This window comes from Siphateles boraxobius, unplaced genomic scaffold, assembly GCF_051911475.1.
Source record: "Siphateles boraxobius isolate OS27281-9 unplaced genomic scaffold, OSU_SipBor_1 8, whole genome shotgun sequence".
In the NCBI taxonomy this organism is placed as follows: Eukaryota; Metazoa; Chordata; class Actinopteri; order Cypriniformes; family Leuciscidae; genus Siphateles; species Siphateles boraxobius.
Window position 1 is genome coordinate 28590965 of NW_027509208.1, and position 17765 is coordinate 28608729.

At 42.7% G+C, this 17765-nt stretch overlaps 1 long non-coding RNA gene across 1 annotated transcript; it reads left to right on the forward strand.

Moving 5' to 3' along the window:
- The first annotated feature begins 10096 nt into the window (after positions 1-10096).
- Positions 10097-12356, forward strand: LOC143729231 (uncharacterized). Its single transcript, XR_013199959.1, has 3 exons — positions 10097-10194; positions 10288-10397; positions 12320-12356. It is a non-coding gene; the product is annotated as an uncharacterized LOC143729231 (long non-coding RNA).
- Positions 12357-17765: the final 5409 nt, after the last annotated feature.

Below are 17765 nucleotides of genomic sequence, written 5' to 3' on the forward strand. Positions count from 1 at the left end.
ACATACCCTACTTAGTGCAGCTCAACCAGGAGAGCTGAGTCATGAACGTGATCTGAGCAGGAGATCTGGGCAGAATACACCTCTTTTCAGACTGACAACAGTTTAGCCTGCAAGGCAGGAACTTCTAGGTTATAAAACCTGACAAAGGTAGACGGGGAGCTCCAGCCCGCCGCTACACATATGTCATGGATAGAAATTCCACTGGACCATGCCCACGACGAGGCCACACCTCTCGTGGAATGAGCCCTGATGCCCAGAGGGCATTGCAGGCCTTTTGACGCGTAAGCTGCTGCTATAGCGTCCACTATCCATCTGGACAGGCTCTGTTTCGAGGAGGCAAGCCCCTTGGCGCGCCCACCAAACGAAACGAAAAGCTGTTCCGAACGCCTGAAGGAGGCGGAGCGCGTAATGTAAAACCTCAGCGCTCTGACAGGGCAGAGGAGATTCACATCACTTTCGCTGTCAGATGCTGGCAGAGCTGACAGCGAAATAACTTGCGCTCTGAATGGAGTGCCCATCACTTTAGGGACATAACCATGTCTAGGTCTGAGGATGACTTTAGAGTCATTTGGTCCGAACTCAAGACACGACGCGCTGACAGACAGCGCGTGCAGATCCCCTACACGTTTTACTGACGACAGTGCAGTCAGAAAAACGGCTTTTAGTGATAGATATTTCAACTCCACGGAGTCTAGTGGTTCAAATGGAAAAGCTTTCAGGGCCTCGAGGACCAGTGAAAGATCCCACATGGGAACCGACGGGGGGCGCGGCGGATTCATCCTTCTAGCTCCTCTAAGGAAGCGGATGACCAACTCATGTCTTCCCAGTGACTGGCCGTGCGTCGATTCCGCGAATGCTGCTACGGCCGCCACGTAAACTTTGAGCGTGGATGGGGATCTTCCCTCATCCAACAGCTCTTGTAGGAAAGTGAGCAGATGCGCCACCCCGCATGTCCGCGGGTCCAGACCTCTGTCGGTGCACCATCCAGAGAACACCGACCATTTAGACGCGTAGAGCCTTCTCGTGGAAGGGGCTCTAGACTGCGTAATCGTGTTCATCACTCCTTCTGGCAGGGCAACGAGTACCCGTTGATCAACCATGCATGCAGAGACCAGCGCTCTGGATGGGGATGCCAGATCGTGCCGCGAGCTTGAGAGAGGAGATCTGCCCTCACCGGAATCGGCCACGGAGCTGTATGTGACAGCCGTGCCAGTTCCGGGAACCAAGTCTGATTCTCCCAACGCGGGGCTATGAGGAGCACCGAGTGGCGCGTTTCCCTGATCCTCTTGATCACCTGTGGCAACAGAGAGACCGGAGGGAAAGCATATAGCGGGAGGCTGGGCCAAACCTGGGCCAGCGCGTCCTCGTCCTTCGAGAAGAACATCGGGCATTGAGCGTTGTCTTTTGACGCAAACAGGTCGACTTCCGCTCTGCCGAATAGGCGCCACAGTTTCTGGACCGTTTGGGGGTGCAGGGACCATTCCCCTGGGGGAACATTGTCCCTGGGCAGTCTGTCTGGGCCGTCGTTCAAATGGCCAGGCACATGCGCCGCCCTCAGCGAGCGCAGGTTCGTCTGTGACCAAATAATAAGGAGGCGTTCCGTCAGATTGCAGAGATTTCTGGATCTGACACCGCCCTGACGGTTTACATAGGATACCACAGATGTGTTGTCCGAGCGGACAAGAACATGCTGGTCCTGTATAAACGGGAGGAAGCACTTCAGCGCGTTCTCGACCGCTATCATTTACAGACAGTTTATGTGAAAACCCTTCTCCTGGTCTGACCACTGGCCAAAGGCCGGTCTGCCCTCGAACAGCGCGCCCCAACCCGAGTTGGACGCGTCTGTCGAGATGACCTTCCGATAAGAGATGGTTCCCATCATTACTCCATGCTGGTACCAATCGGCCACTAACCAGGGCTGCAGAGCTGTTATGCAGGTCTGAGTCACTCTGATTTTCTGGCCGCCAGACACCCAGGCTCGGCGAGGCGCGCGAGCGTTCAACCAGCGTTGGAGCGGGCGCATGCGCAGTAGGCCCAGCTGGAGCACCGCTGCAGCTGATGCCATACAGCCCAACATCCTTTGAAATGTTTTCAAAGGGAGAAAGCTGCCCTTCTGGAAAGATGCGGCTAGGTGGCGAACACGGCGCGCGCGCTGTGTCGATAAACGAGCCGTCATGGTCACCGAGTCCAGTTCTATTCCTAAAAAGGAAATTGACTGGCTGGGCAGTAATGAGCTCTTGGTCCAGTTGACCGTGAGACCCAAGCTTTCCAGATGACTGAGAAGCACTGTTCTGTGAGATAGTAGGTCTGTCTCTGACTGTGCCAATATCAGCCAATCGTCCAGATAGTTCATTATGCGCAGCCCCTGACTTCTCAGGGGGGCGAGCGCCGCGTCCATGCACTTTGTAAATGTACGGGGTGCTAGGGACAGGCCGAACGGCAGGACGGTGTATTGATATGCCTGACCGTCGAAGGCGAATCTCAAAAATTGCCTGTGACGGGGTACTATCTGAATCTGAAAATAGGCATCCTTCAGATCTAGAGAAATAAACCAGTCCCTCGGGCGAACGTGCGCGAGGATTTTTCTGGTCGTAAGCATTTTGAACGGTCTTTTTACAAGCACTTTGTTCAAATATCTCAGATCTAGGATAGGTCTGAAGGCTCAGTCCTTCTTGGGTACGAGAAAATATCGGCTGTAAAAGCCTGACTCGCTCAGAGAAGGCGGCACCTCTTCTATAGCCCCTTTGCACAGCAGCTTTGCTATTTCTGCGTGAAGTAGGTGTGCTACTTCCGCATTCACTATCGTCGCGGTCCGGGCTTGAAAGCGCGGAGGACGGCGAACGAATTGAAGTGCATAGCCCTGCTTTATTGTGCTCAACACCCATTCTGAAATCCCTGGGATAGTTTCCCACGCAGCTATGTGAGCCGCCAGGGGGCGAATGGCCTCCGGGTTCAGACCGCCGCCATCTGCGGGCTTGTGAAACTGAACCGGAGCCGAGAGCGCGGCGCGCGCGCTCTCGGTTCTGGGCAATGGCCGCTCGCTGACAGCCGAGACCGGCTGACTTATGTGAGATGTCCCGATCATAAGGGATGGGGAACATACTTTTGCCACACTTTGACGCGCGAGCAGCGCTCTGGGCGGGAGAGCTCTCTGTAAGCGTGAGCGCGCGCACGCGGGCACGAGACTTACAACTGTATCTGACGCCCCGATCATAGTAGATGGGGAGCGTTTTATTAACGCCCTGTGTTTCGTGATAACACTTAAACGCACAGGCGGGACCCGGGGGAAGGTTTGTGTTAGCAAGCGTGAGCGCTCTCTGGCGGGCACGAGACTTACGTTCATAAGCTTCTTTGATCGTGTAACAGAGCGGGCAGATAGTGGGCACAGACCTGTGGACACATTTCTTGCATTCAACACTCGAGCGGCTTTTCTGCGCTTTATGAGAGTGTGCTCTGTGAGTGACACGGGATTTTGAGTGCTTATGTGTAGGGGTGAACACTGGGGCGTGGGCACATTCACTACACTTAAAACACTGACGGCGTGAGCCGGACCAGACATTATACTCTTTTTGAGATTTCTCTGGGTCGCCGTGAAAACGGCGTTTGTGTGCAGGCGAGAGGGTGAATAAACCGGCTCGTTGGCTGCTAGTTGAACCACTGCAGTAGCCTGTTCGAAGGGGACTGACAGGGAAATGAACTTTGACGGCGGTCCGGCCGCAGCGGGACACGTGCGTCTTTTCTCTCCCGTTGTTAGGAGGGCTTCGCGTGCTCAGACTTCAGCGTGAGCCTTTGCCGAGGCCCTCTGGGGGGCGGCGGCCTGCGACGGCTGTCTGAGCGCGATCTAGGGCGGCCGCCCTGACGTCGCTGCGAAGGCTGATGCTGAGGCTGTGCTGGACGCTGGGTGCTGGTTCGCACAGGAGGCTGGCTTTGTCTCTCGCGAGAGCGGCCTGTGGCGGAACTCGAGCGTCGCGGCAGGAAGAGGTTCATGGCCTGCGTGGTCTTTTGCACCATAGAGAAGCGGTCAACAATCCCGTTCACCGCTGGGCCGAAGAGACCAGTGGGGGAAAGCGGCGCGTTCAGAAAGGTGGCTCGCTCAGTTTCCCTCATATCCGCGAGCGTTAACCAGAGGTGCCTCTCCGTCACGGTTAACGCGGCCATGGCTCGTCCGATGGCCTGGGCTGCAGCTTTGGTGGCGCGGAGAGAAAGATCCATCGCGCTTCTCAAATCCGTAACCGCAGCTGGGTCCCGGCCCTTCTCATCCCATTCACGGAGGAGGTCGGCTTGCAGGATCTGAAGCACAGCCATCGAGTGTAGAGCAGACGCGGCCTGGCCGGAGGCGGCATAAGCGCGGCCGACCAAGGCGGAAGTGGCTCTGCAGGCTTTAGACGGGAGGGCTGACCGTGACCGCCATCTCGCGGAGGGCGGGCAAAGGTGCGCTGCGACCGCCTCTTCCACAGGGGGAATCGCTGTGTACCCTTTCTCGGCGGCGCCGTCCACTCGGGAGAGCGACGCGGAGGCCTGTGACTGAAGTCTAGCAGAAAAAGGTGAATTCCACGACTTCGTCAGCTCCGCATGAAGTTCCGGCAGGAATGGAGCGGGCCTGGTTTCTGAAACTGCGTGGCGGCGACTTTGAAGGAAGCAGCCGTCGAGCCTGTTCGGCGCGGGTTCCTTCGGCAGCGACCACTCGAGCCCGAGACGGTCGACAGCTTGCGTCAGCAGGCGCATAAGTTCCGCGTCAGCTCCAGCGCGGGTACGGGCGGATTCCTGGATTGACGAGGAGGCGGAGTGAAGCGACCATTCCTCGCTGTCTGATGCCAGGATAGAGCAGCAGTCTTTTGTGGCGTGTCCCACGGACTCATCCTCCGAAGTGACGGCAGTGAGGCTCGCAAGCGGCAGCTGCGCGTCAGTGAGGAGAGGTGGGGAAGGCGAGAGCGAGGCTCGAGGGAGGTTCTCCGGCGAGCGCGTCGCTGTGGCCACAGGTTCCGGCTGTCTCAGGGAACGGCGCTTCTTTCTGCGCGGTCCCACAGGAGGCGGAGTGACTGCTGTGGTGTTGAACGCTTCGAGTAGAGCCCGCAGGGTCGACAGCGGAAGCTCCTCACAGAGCTCGCAGCCCCCGGACGCGAGGGCGAGCTCTGCGTGTTCCAGGCCCAGGCAGAGAGCGCAGATCAGGTGGCGGTCTCCGGCGCTGAGCGGGGCTTTACACGAGCCGCAGGAAGTGCGAGGCATCTTTAAAAAGACGCTCGCTGCTCTTTTAGAATGATTTGCAAAAAAGGATACGTCGCCGGATAGCGTAGCTCGCACGGATGGCTGAAGGTGGCGAAGACGGCCGGCTTCCTCAGCGCTGTCCTAAGCTGGCTGTTCGCTGTTCGACGGCGGCGGTGGCTTCTCTCAAATCCAGCGATGCGAAGAGCTCGCTGAAGAGTCGAAAAATCTGAGAATTCAGCCTACAACCCCTATTTTATACGCTAAGCCACGCCTATCTGGTGGGCTGTGACGCTATAAAGGCGCGGGCGCCCTTCATTGGGCGTGACGTCACGCCGGGCGCACTGGTAGGCTGCAGCAGTTGCCCGCAGGGCAGCCAATGAGCACGCGAGATGGCCTGCTCTAGGTCTGCTAGCTGCTGCACTGCGTTGACAAGTTATACAAAATTAAGGATAATTTTTTGGCTTCAGTATCTCGAGAAGATGAATCTTTCCCGTAGCGTAAGCTAAACTTACGCAATACGAGAGAACCTCTCGTAAGAGAACATAATTTCTGTTAATTCGGCTCCGTCTCTCTTGCGGTTGTGTTTTGTGGCAGCTTAAAACTCTCCTCGTCTTGGGGCCCGTGTCACAGTGTCCTTTGTATAAAGCCAACATTGTCTCATCTAAGATACAATACCACATCACTCAAAAACTTTAAATGTTTGCAGTGATGTGGTATTGTATCTCGGATAGGACAGCAGATCAGGTTTTATGAAAAGAACGGGTTCATTTCCCATTTTAAAGTCAGCCATAGCATGTTTTCTTAGTGTGCAACCGACAAAGAATTGCTAATGTGCGTGTGACTTTTCTTCTCAAAGATTTTCTACATTTAGCTATCAACGAGTGAACTACAATCTTCAATCAGCAGGCAGACTCTTGCTGTCTGCCTGCTGCTGCTGCTGCTGCTGAGTTGGTTTGCGTCTGTAAGCTTCGTATATCTTTCTATTTTGATCATTATTTACAATAATTTCCTATTGTTTGTACTGCTAAATATAACTTACTCAACATCACATATTAACCTTACATCGCTAGCTTCAATCTAAATCATTGCTAGCACAACAGTATTAATTATTATATTAATTAATAATAGTAATAACGATAGTAATTCGCTAGCCTGTTAGCGTGCCATCAGTGTGCTCTTTATTTATTTATTTTGCTTGCGCCTTTCACAAATCCATCATACAAGTGTGGTGAGTATTAGTCAGTCAAACAAACATGGTGAGTCATGTCATCTTCTCCTCTTATTGTCACTTGCACTTCATGTAACATGTATAGCATAGCATTCTCTGTCAGCACAGGATTTACATGTGATAAATGCAGGGAGATAGTCAGGCTGACGGACAGTGGTGGACAGTAACAAAGTAAATGTAATTCGTTACTGTACTTAATTAGATTTTTTGCGTATCTGTACTTTACTGAAATATTTAAATTTGGGGTGACTTTTACTTTAACTCCACTACATTTCAAAAGTCAGTCGTTCCTTTTTATTTATGAGTGGATAACAACATAACTAGTCAAACGAGCCACCAATCACAGTACAGCGCGCGCGCTTTGTTTTGAACTTGAATTGGCGGTATCTGCTAAGTGCGAACCAGAGCCATTATGAGAGTTGCGAAACAGTAGCTGTGTCCGAAACCGCTCACTCATTCACTAATCCCTATATAGTGTATGGCATTTGAATGCACTATCTGCAAGGAGTGAACAAAATGAAGTGAGTGAATTCGAAAGCTGACGTTTACACTGTGAGTAGTATATATGAGACAGCAACTGTCAAAATGATTGATTGACAGGTTGGTGTGTCTATCCCGCCCCGTCCGGTTCCTCCCCTTCCTATCCCGCCCCTTCCGGTTCCACCCCTTCCTGTTACCTTTGACCTAGTTCCACCCCATCCGGTTACAGCTTCTGTCAAAATGATGGATGATGACCTTTGATCTAGTTCCGCCCCTTGCGGTTACAGCTTCTATCAAAATGATGGATGTGTGACAGTTAGTTTGATCATTTGAAGTTAGCTTGATCAAGAAAAGGGAGATATTGGACTTTGATGTTATCATGAGCTTTGATGTTACAGTTACAAAGTGATGTGACAGTCAGTTTGATCGTTTGAAGTTGGTGTTTTGTCACCGCATCCCCTAAATATCCCTGAGCTTTATCACAGGCAAGCTGTGAAAGTGATAAGAAAAAATTGTGGAAGTTTCTCTGTTCTGTAAAAGAATATAAAATAAAACCTCACACAAAAAGTTTAAAATAAATGTAGAACTATTCACTGAACCAAGCATTTCAGTTTAAATAAAATGGAGCCACAAAAATATTCCAAACAGTTAAAAAAATGTATTAGAGTGTTGAAGAAAAACATACAGCTTATGTAAAACCTCACACAAAAAGTTTAAATAAAATCGAGCCACAAAAAATTGCAAACAGTTAAAAATGTATTAGAGAGTTGAAGAAAAAAAACAATGCAATGTATGAATAATATCTCACACTGACTCAAAAGATAGCGCGTCAATGTATGTGTGTGTGTGTGTGTGTGTGTGTGTGTGTGTGTGTGTGTGTGTGTGTGTGTGTGTGTGTGTGTGTGTGTGTGTGTGTGTGTGTGTGTGTGTGTGTCAAAGCAGGAATTCCCCTCCCTCCGCATTGCTGAGGACTTTGGAAGTTTATCTCACACAGAAGTTGAAAAAGCATTATGTTCATTTAAATGAAATGGTTATAAAATTTACATTTAGTCATTCACAAATATTTGACCCTGACTCAAGTTGAAAAACCATGCTGTTCAATTAAAAGTAGATAAATTAAACAAAAATAAAATCATCTTACTGTTTCACCATGGTTGAAAAAAACCCATGTGTTTCCCCTGAAGTCGTTTCTCTCTATCACACCAGCGTGTGGCTGGCCTGGTATCTGTTTTTGTGACACGTTCCTGAGCCCATTGAGAAATATCTTAAACAACAATTGAAAAGCATTGTATTCCTTTAAAAGTGTATAAATTAAAATATATCATATATAAAAAAAAAATAGTTTACTAATTTAACTAAAGTTGAAAAGCATGTTGTTATGGAAGCTTGTTTCCGCCACTGAATAAAAAAATAATAATAATAATTGCGACTTTTTATCTCACAATTCTGACTTTTTTTTCTCACAATTCTGACTTCATATCTCGCAATTGTGAGATAAAGAGTCAGAATTGTGAGATAAAAAGTCGCAACTGTGAGATATAAAGTCAGAATTGTGAGATATTAAGTCAGAATTGCGAGATATTAAGTCAGAATTGCGTGAAATAAAGTCACAATTGCGTGTTATAAAGTCAGAATTGCGTGATATAAAGTCGCAATTGCGTGTTATAAAGTCAGAATTGCGTGATATAAAGTCGCAATTGTGAGAAATAAAGTCAGAATTGCGAGATATAAAGTCAGAATTCTGAGAAAAAAAAGTCAGAATTGCGAGATATAAAGTCAGAATTCTGAGAAATAAAGTCGCAATTCTGAAATATAAACTCGTAATTCTGACTTTGCTCGCATTTCCTATAGGCTATTGCCATCACCAGAGTGTCAAAGACGTGTCAATAGACGGTTGGAACTTGGATTACATTCTATAGCATAGAATGGAAAAGATTATAGAGGATTATTTTCGGATCGGTTTCACAAATAGAGAAATCTTGATTTTATTGGAGGAATCACACAACATTAAGCTTAGTCTCCGGACTCTTGAGAGAACGTTATGCAGGAATCAGTTGTGGCGGAGACGCAATAAAACTGACGAAGCTGAAGTGGCATATTTTATACACCAGCAGCTTCAGACATCGGGACGGCAACATGGCTATCGGTGGATGCACCAAAAATGTTGGATGTCCGGAATTATTACAGACAGAGAAACTGTCCGTCAGTTGATGAGACTGTTAGATGGACAAGCCAAGGAGTTGATCTACGTGCTCATGGTCGTCTACGCCGACGCGTATATAACAGTCGCGGGCCAAATTATGTTTGGCACATTGACGGGTATGATAAATTAAAACCTTACGGAATATGTATAAACGGATGCATTGATGGGTTTTCCAGAAAAATGATCTGGCTTGAGGCATACAAAACGAACAATGACCCACGAGTAATTGCAGGTTATTTTGTACTTGCTGTAGCTGAGAATAACGGATTTCCACAAAGAATTCGCATTGACCATGGAACTGAAAATACTCATATAGCAGAGATGCAAAAATTCTTCAGAGACACTGCAAGTGCTGATTGTGTCACTCCTGGTCCAAGCACTGGGAACCAGGGAATCGAACGATGGTGGTCCACTTTGAGAAGCCAGTGCATACAGTTTTGGATGGATAATTTTGAACAACTAAAAGAAGATGGACACTTTGTTGACAGTTTCATTGATAAATCTCTCATCCAGTTTTGCTTTCAACATTTTATACAGGTAACAAATTTTGTTCACTATCAGAGTGGTTATAGAGAGTATTGAATTTGGATAATAACTTTATATTATTTATTGATGTATAATGTGCAATTTTGTTAATTCATTTGACAATACAATGTTTTACATATATAGCCTATTATATATTTCCTTTCTTTTATGAAGGAAGAGCTAGATGAAACGGTCAGTGCCTGGAATTGCCACAGGATACGGCCAACTCACAACCCTCGTGCTCCCAGTGGTCGACCTTCAATAATGTTTGGTGTTCCCAGCTTATATGGAGTGCAGAATTTCTTGCATCCAATTGAACAAACAAAAATGAATATTTGCCAAGAGGAGTGTTTATTTAAAGACTACCCTTGTGATGAGGATGTCTTTCAACTGTGTGTAGAGCTCATGACTGAGCATAACCTTGTCATGTCAGATGATGTTTATGAAATTACATACCTTTACCTCCAGCTTCGTGAATTGATCCTTCAAGGACTGGACATTGAGGACTAGATTCACCATACTAAATTAATAAACATCACTATAAGCTGTAAAGGTATTGTTTCAATTGTTTTAGTATTTCAGATGACCAAAATATTTTAATTGGTATACAACTTGTGAAATTTGAAATTGACATCTGTGTCTGTAGGTGTTGAATTGCAGCCTTTCACCAAGTTACTCTTCCTACCCCAGCAACCTTGGACCACTGGAGGGAACATCGCAGCGGCACATGCCCATCTGTTTGAAGTTCACTCTGAGGTAAGAAGAACAACATGCAAAGTTCTGCAAGAAACAGTATTTGCCTCAAACTGGCTGGCTGTGCCAATTAAAAGCAAGTCTTCATCATTATTGTCTTTGCCTTGTAGGGTAGACTGAGTACAGTTGAGACACTTTTTGCGTTTTGATTTTTCACATAAAAATAGATACTGAAAAGAAGTGAATTTCCACATGACTTGCCACATGACATTTCATTAGCTTGTAGACTAAGATATTATCAATCAATAATACCCATAAGTAGTTTATATTTACCACAATTATCTCATAAAAATAAGGTGCTTTTTGTCTCAACTTTGTCTCAACTTTACCCATATGTGGTATAGCTGAGACACCCATTTTTAATGATGTAAAGGTAACTAAACGTTCATTGCAAATATAATAAATAAAGACAAATAAAGAAAATAACAATTGGGCAAAATGTTTATTTATTCATCCATTTAAATTCATTCATTTTATTTAAATTAGCACTGGTTAAAATTTATAAAACAGGAACAATATATTTAATATATTCATTAATAATACACAGTTTAAATATCACATTTTATTTTAATTTGTGTCCTATGCTGGCTAATTATGAAGTTTAACCTGTTATCATAACACTGAACAACTTAACAGTGTGTTTCCTAATAGAACTCTATCGGGGGTACAGATACACGTGTGTCTCAACTTACCCCGCTGGCCACCTCGCACATTTCTCTAGATTTTGCAATGACCTTGCATGACACAATACCATGAAATATGCCAGTTTTAGGGCACAGAATAACATTTGTGATGATACCAGTCTCGTTTAACAATCACATAAGGATAATAAGCTCTTCATTGTGGAGTGTGCATGGTGAAGTGAAAGTCTTATCTTAGAAAAAAAACTTTAGCTGATATCTCCGGATCGGAGATGTGTCCGTTGTTCAAATTTCCCACGATCAAAGAGGACACTAATATACATGTGCACAGCAAAAATCACAACTTGTGCTTGCTGCGCACGCAAGTTATTTAAAAGGATAGTTCACCCAAAAATGAAAATTCTGTCAATAATTACTCTCCCTCATGTTGTTCAACCCCGTAAGACCTTAAGAATTAAGATATTTTTGATTAAATCTGAGAGCTGGATCACTCCTCCATAGGCTTCTAAGGGATTGACACTTGTTTCCCAAAAAGTTATTAAAGACATTATTAAAATAGTCCAAGTGACTACAGTGGCTCAATCTTAAGTTTATCAAGCGACGAGAATACTTTTTGTGCGCAAAAACAAACAAAAATAAATAGCTACGTCACACGTAGGCTCACTATTGGCCGACGCTGGTCATGTGTATGATGCGGGTGACGTATAACAAGAGAAGCTTAATCTATTACACTAGCGAACTGACTAGAGGCCCACAGAGAAGGAAATGAATAGTTGAAATAAAGTCGTTATTTTAGTTTGTTTTTGTGCACAAAAAGTATTCTCGTCGCTTGGTAAACTTAAGATTGAGCCACTGTAGTCACTTGGACTATTTTAACGATGTCTCTGGGAACAAGTTTCAATCCCTTAGAAGCCTATGGAGGAGTGATCCAGCTCTCAGATTTCATCAAAAATATCTTAATTTGTGTTCTGAAGATGAACGAAGGTCTTACGGGGTTGAACAACATGAGGGAGAGTAAATACTGAAAGAATTTTCATTTTTCGGTGAACTATCCCTTTAAGGTGTCTCAACTGTACTCATGTCTCAACTGTACACAGTCTACCTATTTTCTATAGGAAATCCCAATTTTTAAATCTACCATCTGCCCATAAACTTAAAAATTTCAATTAATCTTTCTCTTATACCTTTGGCATTTGTCTTAAATTATTTTGTAACACTGTTTTGTTACATTTAAAGTTGTCACTTAAATATTAAGGGACCCCCCCCCCCCCCATTTTATTACAGGTCACAACCATTCATGAGGCAACAGAGAGTATTGACGGCTTGATTTGTGCTGCCAGCATGCTGTCACATTGAGATCTTGTTATCTGCTTATTTTCTGAGTTATAACATGACAAAAGCACAACTATCAGAATAAGAGGCATCTAGATGTAATTAAAACAGTTTTAAACAATTGTAAAAAGGTTGCCTTATTTTTAGATTTTTTACGTTTTTCCAGCTACAGAAATGTTCATTCTTTGTATGATTTTGCACGTGTTTGCGATACATTATACTGTCAATTCTTCAAGGCCTAACTTGAATACAAATGAAGCACAGCATGCCTTTTTAGATGTACAAGACAATGTTTTGAACCTCAAAACTAATGTATTTATGGCTTGAAACGGTTCAAAATTGATGGATTTCTCTTCTGTTTAACCTTGACTTTGAAGACTTTAAAAGGGCAGGTGATTGAAAATATGAACATAAATGGGTTTATAGGTAAATTGATGTTATTTGTCCCTGAAATAAATTTTAATTGGAACTGCATTTCTTATGGTATTTAGATTATTAACTATGTAACCTTGGTACGTTGCTCCAAACAGAACCTTAAACTTTGTTCTCAGAATCGCAGCGCTGTATGTTCTCCATTTAATACTCATGATGGACCTAAATGGTTATAATAATTTTACATGGTACATTGGCTGTCAGGTTTTGTGTGCCTCTATAGAGAGCTACAACTGAAATAGATTTTAAAAGTTCAGAATTGGAATATTCTTTAAGAAAGACAGACTTTCAAACTTTGATGTGCATTATTTATTGGCTTGTGGAACTCACTCCATATTTAATGCACAAAAAAAAACATTGGCACCATGCAGGTTGTGTTGGTATTTTATGCATAGTGGTTAACCAAACATGATAACATGTGGTACAATTAAGAATAATACAAACCACAGTAAAACGATTTCAATAAAACAATTTCATAAAACTGTTCAAATGTTTAACCTATAGCATGTACTAAAGGTTCACAACAATGTGACACCCATTTGTATACAAGCACAAAGTTAAATTAAGAACATATTATACTGTTCAAAGCCATCTACAGTATCTGACTGAAGAGGAAACATGTACAATTGTATGTAAACAGTAGGTTGCACCTAAACAATGTGATATCTTTCACTATTGAAAATCATTAACAAAATATAAAATAAATGATCTAAAAACGTAATAAAAAAAGGTTGTTTGAATTTCAACATAACCAGCAACAACTACTGTAAGTAAACAAATTAAAGTGAATGTTTTACTTTATGTATAAATAAATGTACAGTACATGTGAAACTCGAAAAATTAGAATATCGTGCAAAAGTTTTTATTTCAGTAATTCAATTTAAAAGGTGAAACTAATATATTATACAGACTCATTACATGCAAAGTGAGATATTTCAAGCCTTTTTTTGTTATCATTTTGATGATTATGACTTACAGCTTATGAAAACCCCAAATTCAAAATTAGAATATTGTGAAAAGGTTTTCATAAGATGTAAGTCATAATCATCAAAATGATAACAAAAAAAGACTTGAAATATCTCACTTTGCATGTAATGAGTCTGTATAATATATTAGTTTCACCTTTTAAATTGAATTACTGAAATAAAAACTTTTGCACGATATTCTAATTTTTCGAGTTTCACCTGTATGTAAATGTATGAAGAATGAATCATTAACTAATTTTAACAGTTCAAAGCCATCTATCTGACTGACGAGCTGACATGAACAACTTGTACAATTTAACGCAAACAGTAGGTTGCTAATAAATAATGAAATTTTTTCACTATTGAAAGTCATTAGCAAAATAAATCTTCAGAAAAAAAAGGTTGTTCAACATAACCTGAAATAACTAGGTGTAACCTGTAATAAATAACATTCAAATTGAAGTAAATGTTTTACTCTATGCATACAGTACACGTGTAAAATAAGTGTATGAAGAATGACCCATGCAAAATTGCATATGAGCTGGCTATAAATAGTTTCTGCCAGTATCCAATTCATGTGCCAGTGCAACTAAATGATGTCCATTACCCAGACATTGCTTTCAAGAATTTTGTTCATTTCAGATCGGAAATCTGGGTAGTTGTCATAGTGTACTGAAAGCCTCAGGAAACAGCCACAGGTGTGTGCCACTGGTCTTCTCTCAAACCCTTTAAGGTCTGTGAAATCAACTGTTATAGTTTTGTCTATAAACAAATCTGATCCTGTACAGAATCTCAGAAACAGAGACAGTCGTTTTGCATCACACTCCCGCAAGTAAGCTGTCAAATGCTTTGAAATGTCCTTTTGGTGTGCATTCATTGCTTCAGGGAATTTGAGAGATCGCACAATTTTCCTCACTGTTGGTTGTAATGCACAATACACATTTTCAATTTCCTGAAGGTCCTTACTCAGAGGTCCAAGTATGCTCATCCACTGTTCAAGAACATAAGCAGGCTCTTGAATGAGAGTCTTGTGTGCCAGTTCTTTCAAAACTTGCATGAAGTTTTCTTCTGTTGGAATTCTCCGACAACTGTAGTTGTCTAAGATCTCGATTAATTCCTCCTGGTCTGCACTATAGAAGTCTGTTCTGCAGCTTTCTAACACAGCACGTTCATTTTCTGAGACATACTTCAAAAAGTTGTCAATCAGATCACTTTTGACAGATCCTTGTATTGCTTGCTCCAAGATGACAGGTGCAAGTTTTATTGGGAGATACTTCTCTTTCTCCCAGCCAAATAGAATTATTCGGGCAACACTTTCCCACTTTTCTTTCCCAAAATCATGCCGGAGAAAGGGACCTTTAAAATTGTTCCCCAGTGTGCATTGGTCATAAAATTCCTGCCAAAATTCTGATAGGCAATCCCTGAACACTCCACCAAAGTCATGGCCCATCTCAAACTGTCCATTTGGGAGGAGCAACTTCACTTCTACATCACTCTGTGTATGTGCAAGGGTTTCATCATAGAAATGTGCAATAAGTTCAGAAAATATATGTCCGCGATGAACAACAAGAATTCTTTTGTGAGGAACTATGGATTCTGGGCTCAGAGGCAAAGTGTCATCTAAGGTTTGTTCATCTATTCCAGTGATGTCTTCGGTGAAAACTGTCACTACATCGCTTGCATCCAAATAATCTAGTGAGGTCATTGATGAACTTTGAAAAGGGACATTCAGATCATCTGCAACATTCTGATCCTCCGTGGAATGTAAGGGAGACACGTCATTGTTCGCTGTACTGTCCACAAAAACTACATCCGTGTCTGAAGCTTGAAAGAAGTCATTCATTCTTATGGAAGAAGTGGGAAGACTTTGATCCTGGTTATTTCTGTGCAAGTCCTCTATTGTGTCTGAATCTGATATTTCCACTCCACTTTCTGTTTCCACTTCCTTCTCGATCTTTTTTGTTGTGAGGTAGAACCTCATCATTGTGAGTTTGGATGTATTATACATTTCCCCCACTGTAGTTTCATCATCTAGTGACACTTCCTGATAATTTGTAAGATCCAATTCAAACTCAGAAACACTGCCATGAGAAATTTTTTTCATTTGGGAAAAACAAACAAATTGCCTCCTCAATCAGTTCTTTCCTTTTCCAGTCTTTTGGCACACTCAACTTCCTTGTTCCCCCTCCTTTTTTTTGCTCTCATTTGAACGAAGCCCTGTCCATCATAGTGCATCCACCCAATCTCAACTTTTCTTGCAGTACGCTGAGAAATGTTTGTTCTAGTTGTTTGGTTTTCAGTTTGTGAATTGTTAATTTTTTGTCTTTTGCTCAGTTTTGATTTGAGGCGCTCAAACAGCTTTGACTTCCTGCAAGTTGGCTCAGTTTCTTGCCTCCTACAAAATCCCAAAACTGCCAGTCTGTCTCCATATGAAGGAAAATAGCTTCTCATCTGGTCATCAGTCATTAGCAGTAGGACGCTGACATCAATCTGTAAATAAACACATGTTTCAGTATTGTGCAATACATAAACCAAAAGTTGCTTATTTTCATACAATTCATACAAGCATCTAGGTCTGGGTTAATCCTACTTATCATATACCTGCATTCAAGGAATTGTTCGAACAAAGGGAACATTTTATAATTTACTAAAAAAAAAAATTGTCTGAGCTGTTGTTTTCCAAAAACTAAAAATCAGTTATAAAAGGCAAAGGTTATCTTCGTAATTTGTGCCACACACAATTGAGCATTCAAGCCTTTCTGAGCAGAACATGCTATAGGCTTGTTACTATCAGTAGAAAAAAAAATCATAGCTTTGTTTGAGAATTTTTACATTAAATATCAGTGCTTTTACATTAGATTAACTTCCCCACAGTAGTATCCACATTATTTTTTAATGTAAGAACGGCTCTGCCTTTAGTAACTTTAATGTGTTGTGTTGTCCACTTCCAGTTATTTTAGCTGTACAAAAACATTAAGTTATGCTGCTTGATATAGCAAACTGGTATTTACAATCATATTATTTAAATTAATTATTATAATCATGAACAAACAGGTTTCTAGTACAAGTAGTTTTACCATTTACTGAGCTTTGTTATTCTTCTAGTTATTCCCTGTAGCGGCTAATGAATTTGAAGTCTCACACATTCATAGAAAATAGCATACTTCCATGTTGCAAAATAAGGTGTATAGTTCCTCACAAGAGTTCTCTCTCATCTTATTCAATAATCTTAACTTGACATTTCTCTGCTTGCATGCTTCCAGGCTGCACTTGTGCTGAAATGGTCAATACACTTACTGTAATTGTGAAAAATATAAAGAGCATTTTAAGATCCTTCAATTCTTACATTTTTGTGTTCTATTGACAAAATAACAGTACAGGTTTGAAACAGTGGAAGTAACCCTATTAAGCCGAAATCTAGATTTTCCATGTTATCTTACAGATGTCTGAACAGTCATCCATTAAAACAGTAAGTATTAAAGGGGTCATTAAATGGGTCATTTTCGTTCAAAAGCTAATAAAGTAGTAAAAAAAAAAAGCTAATAAAGAGCTGCTTCATCGCAAACAAATGATAGACATTTGAAAGTTTTATTTCCTACAAGGTATAATAGTATATTGAACGATTAGATCAGAGGTCTTCAATCCTGCTCCTGGAGGGCCACTGTCCTGCAGAGTTTAGTTTCAACCTGCTTCAGCACACCTGCCTTTGTATATTCAAGCGATCCTGAAGAGCTTGATGAGCTGATTCAGGTGTGTTTGATTAGGGTTGGAACTAAACTCTGCAGGACAGCGGCCCTCCAGGAGCAGGATTGAAGACCTCTGAATTAGATTAATGGTGATTAATTCACACATCTGGCATCACTTTTGTTAATCTGAACAGCCGATAAATAAGAAAAAAAACACATGACTGATGAAATGTTATCAGGGAAAATTAATCTCAGGACAATATTTTACTGGGCCACAGCGGTATTTCACCTGGGCTTGCCCCAGTAACAAGTGTG